The 13,557-nt window shown below is 36.4% G+C and overlaps 1 long non-coding RNA gene across 1 annotated transcript in view; it reads right to left on the bottom strand.

The window, feature by feature from the left end:
- Positions 1-294: 294 nt before the first annotated feature.
- LOC120515091 overlaps positions 295-13,557 on the bottom strand; it is a 28,713-nt gene continuing 15,450 nt past the window's right edge. Inside the window, exon 3 of the long non-coding RNA XR_005630585.1 lies at positions 295-496. This is a non-coding gene — a long non-coding RNA (uncharacterized LOC120515091). The remainder of the gene's footprint in view (positions 497-13,557) is intronic.

Raw genomic sequence — 13,557 nt, 5'->3', positions numbered from 1 at the left:
ACAGCCTAGCAAGGTTACTATAAACTCAAGAAAAGAAAATAAAACCATATTTGCAGATAGTATTCAAAGCAAGTAATGGATTATGGAGATGTTATCTCTGTACTGTTATTTTTCTGTGGTCTACAATTTATGTAAGATGATATGATCCTCTAGGCATTATTAGATAGATAGATAGATAGATAGATAGATAGATAGATAGATAGATAGATAGATAGATAGATAGATAGATAGATAAGAAAGTCACTATATAATAAATAGTATAACACAAGACAACAGGCGATATTATTGCGGCAAACCCTTTATAATGGAAAGTTATACATTTAAAACGAAATGTGTGTGCATGTCAAATGGTTGTTCCTCCAACTTTCATCCTCTCAGGATGACTGACCAAGATGGCAACTCTTATGGCTATTAGGAATTCTGGGAGGAAGAGGTGGGTCCAGGTGTGCGGACCTAGAAAGTGACGTTAGAGGTAGAGAGCCATCAGTGTTCATTTCTGCAGAGAAAGGAAAAGAAAGATCATTATTACACAGCTCCAGACACTAGGTTGGTGGAGAACTACCATCACCCAAGCCTTTAAACTGTCGTCCACGAGCATGCGTGTGATGAAAGATAGATTCCTCTGCCCAAGCAACCTGCAAGATAGAGTTCTGTAATCTCAGTAAGAAAAAAAGAGATGACTTATTATTGTGAGCCCAGGAGAGGTTGCCTTAAGAGTTAAATGCGCCGTCGAGGCATTTTGTTTTTACCTTAAGATCATTAGAAGTAAACAGGGAGAGCTGGGTTGGTGCCCCAACATTTACTCGATGGAATTGTCATTACTTGCACAACGTAGATAGATAGATAGATAGATAGATAGATAGATAGATAGATAGATAGATAGATAGATAGATAGATAGATAGATAGATAGATAGATAGATAGATAGAATTTATCTGAGGTCCATTCAGAATTTTTTCTCTTGTTTTGTTGCAGTGATTAAATATATAAAACTTTTTCATGAAAATCCCAAGTTTAGTCTTTAAAGCAGGAATTTTGCTTTTTAATTTTTCTGTGACTTTTTCATTCCTTCAGGGTCCATTGTTTTCTAATAGGTTGATTTACCCTTCATTCAGGGACAAATATATTTTCAAACTTTAATATCTCTGTTAATTGTTTTTAACTTTATATTTAACATGCACTTAGAATAATAATAAGTGGCCTCTCCTATCTTCCCTCTCTTTTCTTTGTCTCACTTTCTCACTCACACAAGAATCAAAGTGCTCTCCTTGATGAGTTTTGAGCTTAATTCCAACATCCAGCACTGCTTCCTTTACCTTGTGACAGTTGGCAAACCTGTTCATTAGCTATAAAAAGCAGGTAAAAAGCAGACGCCTGTAGGCACCAATGACATTTTGTTTTTGGCATGACTTCTTAGCATAGCAGGACTACCTTTAGTTATATTTTAATATACTTCTTGATTTTTTTATGCCAGTGGTAAATACAGTGGAGGATGCCACTTTCACATTAGACTCATCAATAATGCTTTTAAAATGAACAGCAATTAATAAACTGCAACTGCCACGGAAAAAAAAACAAATGTATTTATTCATTTCAGTGTTTTTGAAATTTGGCATGAAAATATCATTAAGTGTAAAATGGACAAACCACAGGACAAAATCTACCCAGAACAAGTGAGCCTTTCTATGAACTCTGAAAGTGTTCTTACACCAAGGTCAATCTAATGCTTTTGGAAGTTCTTTTACTGCCATGATTTTGCTCTTGTTTAACAAAAGGCAAGAGACAAATCTCATCCTGTACATGCAAAAAGTGGCTCAGACATCTCTTTGTTCCATCCAAGAGCCCAAAACCCCAAACAAATTACAAGAAGAAAGGGCTAACATGAGCTCCAATTTTCTGCAGTATATAAATAGTGTGAACATTTGCACAAAAGGTCAAACATTAAATGAATTCTTTTATGTTTACACGTTATATATACATTGTTCTCAACTCTGCAGGCTTCACATACTGAAGCCATTGTTATGTTCTGAAACAGAGCCTGACTATTTTTAGCTGCCTAATGATATACTTCATATTTTAACTCACTATAAAGGAAATAACAAAATTATGCAGTGTAAAAAAGAGCTTTGGATTCTACATTTAACTGGTGCATCAATTAGTTTTTTTTTTCTTTTACAATTATGTTTTATTCAAATGGCCTGGTTTCTGTTAATGATGTACGTTTTTGAATATCACCCAAACTTGCTTCTAAATGAACCTTAGGGAAATACACAATCAGCTTTTATGACAGAATAAAATAGCTCTTACAGAAGCAGCAACAACAATGGATAGATGGCTTTAGTGACGTACTTAAGCCCTATGCTGGATTTTACATGAGGCAAAAAAAATTAAGAAATGCCTTGCTGTTTATTCTCCTAAAATCTTAAGATCTGGACTTTTCATTCCAAGGAATTTGAGAAGTGGACAAACTGATCAGCCACCCAGGATAGAGATAGACTCAGATTGGGTGCAAAGGTCACATACAGTTTGATTTCATTAATTTCTTTGTGTTTTCCCTGTGTTTGCCACTCCTTTGTGCTCTTTTTTCTTTTCGGTCCCTACATTGATCCTATTCTTTGTAGTTAGTACTGTTTTTTTCACAAAATATACTGTAGTTTCTGTGTAGGATCCACATTTAAAATAACAGTACTTGCTTATCATCATACCAGAGGGTGGAAAAGTGTTGCAAGTTGGTCAGAAATACCGATAAGAATGTCAATGTATTGTGTACACATGGGAATAATCTTGATCTTGAACTTGAACATTAAGAGCAATCTACACTCATCGGAGGTGGCACTGGTGTAATGTTTCGTAGCTCAACAATCGGTCAGTGTCTACGTGGGGCTGGCGAGTTTCCAAAGCCATGCAGTACAGGTACATCCTTGGCTCTATATTTTATCACCTCTGAAAGAATGTGGGTGGAAATAAGTGGGCCTTGCAATGAACTTCTGCCCCAGTGCTGCCTCCAATCCTATAACTGGGCTAAGTCTGTTCAGGAAGTGGATGTATGCCATTACTTATATTATGCAGTATATAGTATGTTGTCATTGTATCTGTTCAACTTTGTCAGAGAAGTAAATATTACTTCTTTGACACAAAAAATGAATCCGGGCAAGGACACCAGTTTTCTTGCAATGTGATTGAACACTTTTCTAGAAAAGGTCACCTTTCTGCTACAGTATACGATACCACACAAAGACACACTGGTCTATCTTCCATGAATTGCGTGATCTGTACCTACTGGTTCTCTGTCTCTATTGGGTCCATCGTTCTTCAACAGCAGGAGAGTGTTGTCTGCCCAAAGATTATATGACATAAGCATGTTCGGGCCTGGCCAGTACTTGCATGGGAGACTAAACAGGAAAAAGCTTGGGTTGGTGTTGGGCATTTACCCTGTAGTCTGAATGTGGATCTCAATGCCCCAGTATAGTGACGTGGATACTGTGCTATAAAAATGGCGCAGTCCTTCGAATGAGACAAAAAACCAAGGTCCTGCCTCTCTGTGGTCATTAAATATCCCTGGGCATCTTTAGAAAAGACGTTATACTGATATCCTGATTATCATGACCCCATCCATTCTGGCCACCTAATAATCAACTGTTTCTAACAGTCTCTCTCACCCCTTCGCCACGTAATAGTTAATGTGTGGTGAGTGTATTGGTGCAGTAATGGCTGCCATTATTGGTGGGTGCTGGACATTGGCGGTGGTTGAAGCTGTTCCCCTCTGTCTAAGAGCTTTGAGTATCAAGAAAAGTGCTATATAATAATAATAAATATTATTATTATTATTATAAATGTAATGGATTAACATCTTATTCTTTCTTCACCTGTTGTGGGCAGAGAGTCCAATGATCTTGCAGTGAACTCATTTTTGCACATTATTTTCTACCATAAGACTAAGGAAATATGTCCACTCGCTCAAACATCTACATACATCTAAAGCACCTATCCAAAACATCCATACTTAACAGAGAAGAGGAAAATTTTAAGCAAACACTCAAATAAAGGCTAAAGTGTAACTTCAGTACCCAATCAACTCACCTATCTTAGTTGAATTTCAAGCCCACGCACTTTTAAGTGTCGAGACCACGCTCATTGAAATTTTGGGTGTGCTTCCAAAAGTTGCGATCACAATAAAGGAATTAATTTTGCATCAGCCGGAAAAAAAAAAAAAAACGAGAAGACTAAAAGTAGTGAATTCATCGACAACAAACGTCAGATGAGTTCTCAGGCTTGTCAGCGATGCTGGCAAATGGGGATAAAGAGGAGTAGATAATAGCTATGTTTGCAGACAACATTATTTGGTTTAATCTTGCAAGTTGTTTGGGACACACAAACACACATTTTAGATTTGACCAAAACTGAAATTATCTTAAGCCTGAAAAACAGATTCATGAACACATTTATCCAAAAGCAATGTGTTTTTGTGTTTAGACCTAAAGCGTTGATAGTATACGATTTATGGGAGAGATTGTTTTTTGAAGGTGCACTGTAATGAAATGAGAAAGATGGGGGGATACTTCAAGAATATGGAACTCCTGAAAAATACACCAACCTGCAACTACAAAATATGTCATGATAGAGAATGACACTTATACTTCAAAATTATTTAGTGAAAAAAATGGAACTTTAAGAATAGAAGTTATTTAGTGGAATACACAGAAATTTAACAATAGAAAATTATATTTTAATATTATTTCTCGTTATATTAAAATGTGCAAATATATTTATATATTGCCTATATGTAAAATTGAGCATGGTGTCAGTAAATAATTATGTCTATGTTTTTTTAATGAAACAAGTTTTCAGATATTGATCACTAGTCTCACTATTAGCTTATTACTAATTTACTGTAACTTTATAGTGTGTGTAATTGTATGTAGGTCTGAGCATATAAAAATACTATTTGTATTCAGATAAAATATCTGCACAATTCTAACAAAATAATTTTTTGCAAATAAAAAAAACTCAATATCTTCAGTTAAATATGGAAGCGCACAAATACAACTGCCTGAGTTTCTTTGTACAAACACATTGTTTGCTTACTGGTGATAAGCATTTAAAAAGAAAACCACATTCTATTTTACAGACTTTTGACCTGAAAATTGATATTATTTACAATAAGTCATTCATAAAAATACCAGTGTAAAAAGTAAAATACAATTTTTAAAGATTATTAATGTTAAAGTGTAAACCACTGAGCAGTCTGCCTATTTAAAAGCAACTATTGCGAAGAACGAGAGCCATGGAGGTCACTGAGAAAACCTTGTTTCAACCTCAGTAGCAGCATATTTCTTGCAGTTGGTTTCGCTCTGTCAACCCTATAGGAACATGAATGTATAGAATAATGAACGAGTCAAGATATATTGTTTTTTTACCAATTAGGGCAGCTCCCTTCACTGCCATTTTCAGTGGTTCAGAGGCTAATGCTCAAACCATCAAATCCCCCATTCTAATGAAGCCTGGCATGGCTGAGGTTAATTAGATGTTAATTTGAAAACATTGATGGCAAACAAATTTAGAGAGCAACCTTTATTATACAGCGCGTGGGGAACAGCTAAAGTGCAATAGTCGCTTTGGAGAGCATTTAGCAGGAGTCAGTGCTCAGCTTGCAAGAAACCAGTGATGCAAAAGACCCCTCTTTATTATAACTGTACATTAAACACAGAGCCCAGTGATCTGTAATCTGTGACTCCTGATGTGCTCAAAGCAACTGTTTGCTGCTGTAAACACAAACACCAAAATCGTAATAGCTATTAAAATGAATATCTCACGTTGTCTCTCAAGTCAGCTCCCTGCGAAAATGCGTAAGGTGCATTTAATAGAGTAAGGGGTTTCTTATAAATAATTCATTTCTGTTTTATTGTTCTTGTCTAATGAATTGACACTGCTTTGAAATTCCTGTTAATCTGAATGAATATCATACGCCTTTCCACGAAGCATGAGCCACTTCAAGCTAATTAGCCAGATACCTTTAGCTCTGACACAGAAAAAGAACATTTTTATATGATGACGATCTAATATTGAATAATACAGAAAAAGCACAATGGCATGGTTTTCAGAAACATATTTTCAAGATAATGGCATTAATTCTCTGCCAGTCAAAAAATATTACGAATGATGTTTAATGCTGCATTTTATCATATAACCTTCTGCAATCGGGCCCTTCCTACTTCTATTTTGCAACTACAAATAAAAAAAAGGTAAAATGGCTATATTTTAGATTGCATGTACAGTATATAAAAGGTGTCATTCTTACAGCACCGCGCCAGTTACTTGATTTATTAAATCACCAAATTACTAAACATAACATTATAGTAATAGTATGTGCTGTCGAACAAAGAATACTTTGAAAAACAAAGCGCACAAATAAAAATGTAATATCAACTCATTTTATGACTAAATTACCTTAAAAATGCACGGCAATAAAATAAAATACAAATCAATAGATAAAGTATGTTCTGCCATTGCAGTATCTTTGATTAAACTATTTCTGAGGTGCATTTCAAGTTAATTTCTAGCAGATATTCTTTTATCTTTGCTGCATTGTGGTATGTAAAACAGCCATTATTCTGGCACATTAATATAAGTCAATTCTCTTTATATATATAAATATATAAATATATAAATAAATATATATATATATATATATTACTTTGGCACATTCCTAGACCTTTTAAACTCTAACAAGGATTATAAACTATAAACACGTCATTTAATATCATTTAAATTAATTCTTCAATTTTTACCATTTACCTAGCAAAATGTAGGCTTGACAGTGACACAAACGGCACTGTTAACTTATTACTGTTGTAAAAATGCAGAATAGATCATTACCAGTTTAAAGTGTGTCTCTAATTTAAAATGTTTTGATAAACATCTGAAAATTCTGTAATAGTTTAAAGGGTTAAAAGATGGCTCAAAGAACAATTTTTGGTTATGGTATTATTTATCACTGGTTAAGAAAATATACAGATCTCTCTGATACATGGAAGGACTCAATAATAAATTGTGAATTTCAAAATGGTGAGGGCTTTTATATGTACTGCATATGCATATTTAAAATACATTTTATAAAAATCATTAAAACCATTAGGAAAAAATATACAGAAAGTCCAAAACTGAGAATTCTTTATGGTCTCTTTCTTAAACCATAGATGAGGAATGCAAGTTACTCCAACTATTTAACCAGAAGACCACCAACCCCTCTGAAAGCATGATATCACTTCATAAGGTATGTCTTAAGAGAGGTGCTCTCTATTAATGTTGTGAAAAACATGAATTTTCATCTTCTTCTCATTTCACTCTGCAGCCAAGATGACGCCTTTCAGGCCCTAGTTATTGAACTTTCATCCTGGACAGGTAGTAACATGAACTCAGATGCTACAATTAAATGGAAAATAAAGACAAAGAGCTATACCTTATGCAGGGAAAAATGAACGACAATTATAAAAGTGAAAAAGATGTGTGATGACGACCAGCATGAAGCAAACTGTGAAAAGGGGTCAGTGGTTTACAACCACACAACATTCCTATCCTCCAGGCAAATACTGAAGAGTTTTGGAACATGTGAATAAGATGTGAAGTTAAAGGACATCATACTAAGAGACGATAATGCATCAGTGAGAGCACATCTGGACAACCGTGTGCAATTTTGGTCACCATACTGCAGCAGAAGAAGAACAAGTGTAGAGAAAAGCCTCAAAGTTTCAGCTCATAAAAGCTAAAGGAACCGAACCCCTTCGGCCTGAAGAGAGAAGACCATGTGAGGACCTAATCAAGGTTTTTAAAAGCCTCAATGGCATCAATAAATCTTGTAATTATTTAATTTTAAGAGTGAATAACATATAGAATGAGAGAGCAGAAATGAAAGGGAAGCGAATTCAAGAATGTGATTGGAAAAGTACTTCTTCACACAATGGGTGCCACGATTCTGGAAGAAACTTCCAGAAAGTCTAGCAATGTATGAATGAGAAAGTAGAAAACAACACAGGCAGGCTCAATTGAGTAAATATGAACCTTTAATTTGTAAAAGGTGTTTTCTTTATCTTTATTTGATGTGATTCATTTATACACATACTTATCTCTCTATCTATCGATCTACCTATCTAGCTATCTAAAGAAAAATATGTACAGATCCATTGAAATTATTTACAACATTAACGAAATAATTCTATGAATATTTTTACCTATTGCCTCAATATTTTGCAGTGGTAGCTCTAGAAAAATATCACAGCTATTATTCTTTGAATATTAGGCTATTTTTGCCCATTCCACTCGCGTAATTACTAAAGGTCCTTAGAGCCAACTGGAAGGTGTTCCCAAGATAATTATTTTCCTTTTATACCACTTGGCCTCAGAATCCCTGATATGCCATCTGGGAAAATAAAGCTGTTGTATGTGCAGAGTCCATCACAGGCATCGACGACTGTAAATCCTTGCTGATGTCCTTCTTTTCCATCCAGACACTGTTGTTCTGCACAAATTCACAACTATATCATACTTTACACATTTATTTATAATGCACTTTCATTTTAATTAGTTTACAAAATCTTTCAATATCTTGGTACTTTTCTATATCTCTTGCTCTTTGGGATATTTTTCAAAATCCTTATCATAAATTTACTTTGATTTCCCTAAGACTTTATTAATGCACTGTGGGACTTCCACACGAGAGGCAAATCCAACATGGCCTTGTGTAAATCACCGGCACTGCACACATGTGGACACCATTCACCTAATGATGTGACTTGTGGTGATAAGTGGTTGAGACAGAGCCTATTTACTGTAGATGTGTCAAACAGAAGATGGTATCTGCTTATGAAAATACACTGGTTCTATTTAATTATAATAAATTTAGAAAGATCCATAGGTTTCATTTCCCCAAAACATTTTTTAGCATTTCACACTGGTCAAAAGTTCGATTAACTGCACTGAATTTTTAAACAATAAAATGTCCAAAGGTTAAATACTATTGGTAAGCATAAGTGTAGTGTATCTGTATGTGAGTCTGGTAGGTGGGTATGTATGAACGTGCATCGGGAAAAGTAATACGGTGCGTTATTTATGCTATATTTGTAGTACACACAATCCCAGGAGTACTACTGGCGTTGTGCACAAATAGAAAAACACATTAATATATGATCGAACCAGTGTATGAACCTACAAAACATTTACATCATTAAAGAAATACATGGGCGGCACGGTGGCGCAGTGGTAGTGCCTCGCAGTTAGGAGACCCGGGTTCACTTCCCGGGTCCTCCCTGCGTGGAGTTTGCATGTTCTCCCCGTGTCTGCATGGGTTTCCTCCGGGCACTCTGGTTTCCTCCCACAATCCAAAGACATGCAGGTTAGGTGGATTGGCGATTCTAAATTGGCCCTAGTGTGTGCTGGGTGTGTTTGTGTGTGTCCTGTGGTGGGTTGGCACCCTGCCCAGGATTGGTTCCTGCCTTGTGCCCTGTGTTGGCTGGGATTGGCTCCAGCAGACCCCTGTGACCCTGTATTCGGATTCAGCGGGTTAGAAACTGGATGGATGGATGAAGAAATACATTGTTGTTGTTTTTTTATACGTTAAATGTAATTTCTGTACTCAGATTTTATTACACAGACACACAAACATACGGTTATATTTGTGGTTGTGGGGGTCTGTTACATGTGTTTGTGTGTCATTTAGGGTACATTTAAATCTATCTAACACTGAATAAGCTCAACTTGTGTGTGTTTCACAATTAAAAAACATTACTAATAGGTAACATGCATACAATCATCATGGTAGTAACTGGAATGATGTTGTTTCTTTTTTTCCCATAGTAAATACATTTTTAGCAGTCAGATCTCACCACGTGGACACACCAAACATTTGATTGTGCAAGTATGTGTGTTTACACTGAGCCCGAAATAACTGCCCATCTGAACGCTGGGATTTTAGTTAAGCGAGAATACAATTTACACGTATCTAATATACTGTATGTATGTCATGTTTCAAAATGTAGGAATAAATGTCAAAACAGCTCACAAAGGTCTATTCCTACCACATTTGCATGGTTAATCCGAAGTAAGCAATTTTAGCACATTAGTAGAGCAATATAAAGGAAAGACCCTATTTGCTTCCTTTGAGAGGTTAAAGGAAAGAAGCAGATGAACGGAACAAAGTATTGATTCTTTTTAACTTGAACGCCTCCTCGATAGTTAATTAAGTCTTAGCTGCTGTAATGCTTTGCTTGAAAAATGCAGAGATTCGTTTTAGATAAAGTATGTTTCATGTCTTTCAATACAGTCAGAAGCAAGAGAATTCTATAAATGCCATTTGGAATCATTCTTTTATTACAGAAAAACAATTATGTAAATACACTGTTTTCCTACTGATAATAGGAAGCACCTAATAAAGTAGAAGAATACATAAATCAATCTGTTTTAATAGGCCATTGGTTTTTGTGATAAAAGATTTTAATGGGAATGTCCAGTTTTAAAATACATAAGTTTCAAATATAGACAATAATATTTGATTAACAAATTAGCTACTTTTTTGGTTTAATGTATAAAATGTACATCATTAATATTGCATGCCCAGACAATCCGAAAGACAAAGAATCAGCAATGTATTTAAGCAAATGCACTAAACCAAATAGCATCCCACCTGCTTTTGTATCCAAAATGCATATATGCTGTAATAAAGTATCAGTTGACTGCCTCGAACCATTAATACGGGACATTATGAGCAAAGCTTACAGTATCTATTGCAGTTGGATGTTTCTGCAGGCTGATATCCAGAGCAAAGCCACCCCATCTCAATCAATGCCTAATCAGGACATTAGAACAATGGCCAGGCACTACACAGTTCATGTGATATGGTTTTAAAGTGAGGAGACTTGTCTAATGGCAGTTGTTGATTTGTAACATTCATTCGGCTAAGTGCGCTGTGACATTTGTTTGATTTGCACAATGTTACATGCCACAACATCTTTCACAAGGTTAGTCTTGGCTACAACCAGAAGTGCTCTCAAAGACTTCCATGAATATTTCATCTTTGCATTCTCTTCAAATGAAAGGCAAGTAAACAGCAGTCAAACTATGAGTTTATTATCATAAAACAGGCACACTGTAACAGTCAGCCATTTTCTAACCTACTTAGTCCTGAACAGGCAGGAACAAACCCTGGACAGGGTGCCAGTCCATTGTAGGGCAAACACACACACAATAAAATACACACTCCAACCGCACACTAGGGCCAATTTAGTATCACCAAACCACCTAACCTTCATGAATTTGGACTGTGGGAGGAAACTGGTGCACCAGGGAGAACATGCAAACTCCACGTAGGAAGGACCCGGGACGCAAACCCTGTTCTCATTACTGTGAGGCAGCAGCGCTAGCACTGCGCCACTGTGCCGCTCCTACATTATAACTGACTGTTGCAAATGTTTTGAAAAATTATTTTTTATAATACAATTTCTTCAAATACAGGTTCTTGAAATGATTGAGCACATCTTGCTATTTTCTGGTAAAATTACTGATGCACTGCTACACATCAAAAAACTGCATTCTTGGCTTTGATGATCGAAAACTATGTGTACTAACCAAAATGTTCTGTAAAACTCCCAGGGCTGCTTAAATTGCAGAAATATATGTCAAAACAATGACTCCTGTGAACAAAAACATGATCTTATAGCCATCTTCTACGCAGTTATGTGTATTTTGTGCTGTGTGCTGCCATGGGGTGTGCCCAGCTAAATGAGAAAGGATTTGTGAATATGTGTTTTAGTGTATATGTATTTATATTAGGGAAAAGGTATCCAAAAGCATCCAGAAGAATCACCTTTACATTTTGTATTAACAGGATACCTTTATGAAAAGCAAATTTTAGCCTCAACCTACATATATAATATTAATATGTAATTAGAACACAAGCAGGTTATCTAACTTACTTGGGGTTGAGGGTATAACTAAATGCCTTGTGGTCTGCAGACCAGCATCCAAACTGCTAGGCTACACTACCTGATTAACTGATAAACTGAGAAGGGACCCTGTTTCCTACAGTTCTGGGGAAATTACTGGTAAACCTGTGCTTTTCAAAAAGTAAAAATTTCAAAGTATTTTTATCAGGCATTTTCTCTGTTTTTAGCTTTTTCTAGGACAGAAATAATACATCTCAATAAAGTCGGAGTTGATGCAAAGATCCCATATGTACAGTATGAGAAGTATGAGTGGTAATGTGTGGACTAAGGCCTTGTTATTAAAACCATTTATGAAAGTCAGTAGCATATGGAAGTAAAATCCCTCCATCCACCCATTATCCAACCCGCTATATCCTAACTACAGGGTCACGGGGGTCTGCTGGAGCCAACACAGAGCGCAAGGCAGGAAACAAACCCTGGACAGGGCGCCACCCCACCACAGTGGAAGTAAAATATTTACTTCTGCTGGGTTTATTCCTTCTGAAGTTTTGGTTTCAACATTACAGCACAATCAGTACCCATACTGACTCTAATGCCGTATATGCTTTTGCAGTATACACTATGTGATGAATTCTGCTTGTATGTCGGTATCTGTAGGTCATTCTGTACCTAGTGTATGTATATATTATCACTACTGTGTTTGTGGGCATCAGTATGAGGATAATAATCCTGCTTGTGACAATCTGTATGTTGAAATGTCTAGGCATATGTTTGTGTATTTGAAGGTCTGTCACTGGACAGCACTCTGTGATTCTAGTCCAGAAAATGGGCAACCACTAGGCCCTGTGTGTTGCTGAGTGTGCAGATCTGTATGCATTTTTTGTGTCAAGTGCACATTAGTTTATTTACCCTTGAGTATCACGCGGGTCTGTGGAGCACCCGCAGCACTCCTCTAATTTATGTGTTACTCCCCTGGGTCGAGAGGGGGCGCTGTCACTAAACATGTCTTCTACTCATTCCACAGAACAGAGAAGATGCCCAGTGACGGTGCCTGACTCCGCCCCTGCCAGTCTCCAGCCTATAAGTCACCGGGCCAACTGAAGGAGGCCTCACTCTGTGAGCAGAGCACAACAGGGAACAGAGCTCTTGTACGATTGACCTACACGAGTCAGAGAGAAAGCTTGAAGCCAGGTTTTGGCTGATTTCTGTTTTCAAATAATTTACTTCCTCCATGCCATTGAGCACTTGTACTTTTTTCCATTTATTTTTGTTTGAAGTAAAAGGAGACGATTTCTCACTCGATCACACTGTGCATGCCTACAAGTGTGACATTTGTCTTCTACAAGTAACAGCAGCAACCATGAGTGGAACAGCAAAATGAGAACAAAGGAATTTGTTTACACTCTAGATGTATCCTTTTGTTTTATGGATTCTCTGGAATTTCAAAATGGTGTGGGCCTCATTTAGCCAAACCGTGAAAAGTAATGGAACAGTATGATACTGCTCCCAAATCATTATTTGCTACAATTGTGATAAATGTAAATGCAAGAAAGGCCACTTGATAACCTATTCCTTTCCTGTAGTGTAAAGGCAAGATCAGGTAAAATTTAATAACAGAGATGTAT

Source organism: Polypterus senegalus, chromosome 14, assembly GCF_016835505.1.
Source record: "Polypterus senegalus isolate Bchr_013 chromosome 14, ASM1683550v1, whole genome shotgun sequence".
Taxonomy (NCBI): domain Eukaryota; kingdom Metazoa; phylum Chordata; class Cladistia; order Polypteriformes; family Polypteridae; genus Polypterus; species Polypterus senegalus.
The sequence above is the reverse complement of the archived record's forward strand: the minus strand, read 5'-3'. Positions and strand labels throughout refer to the sequence as shown.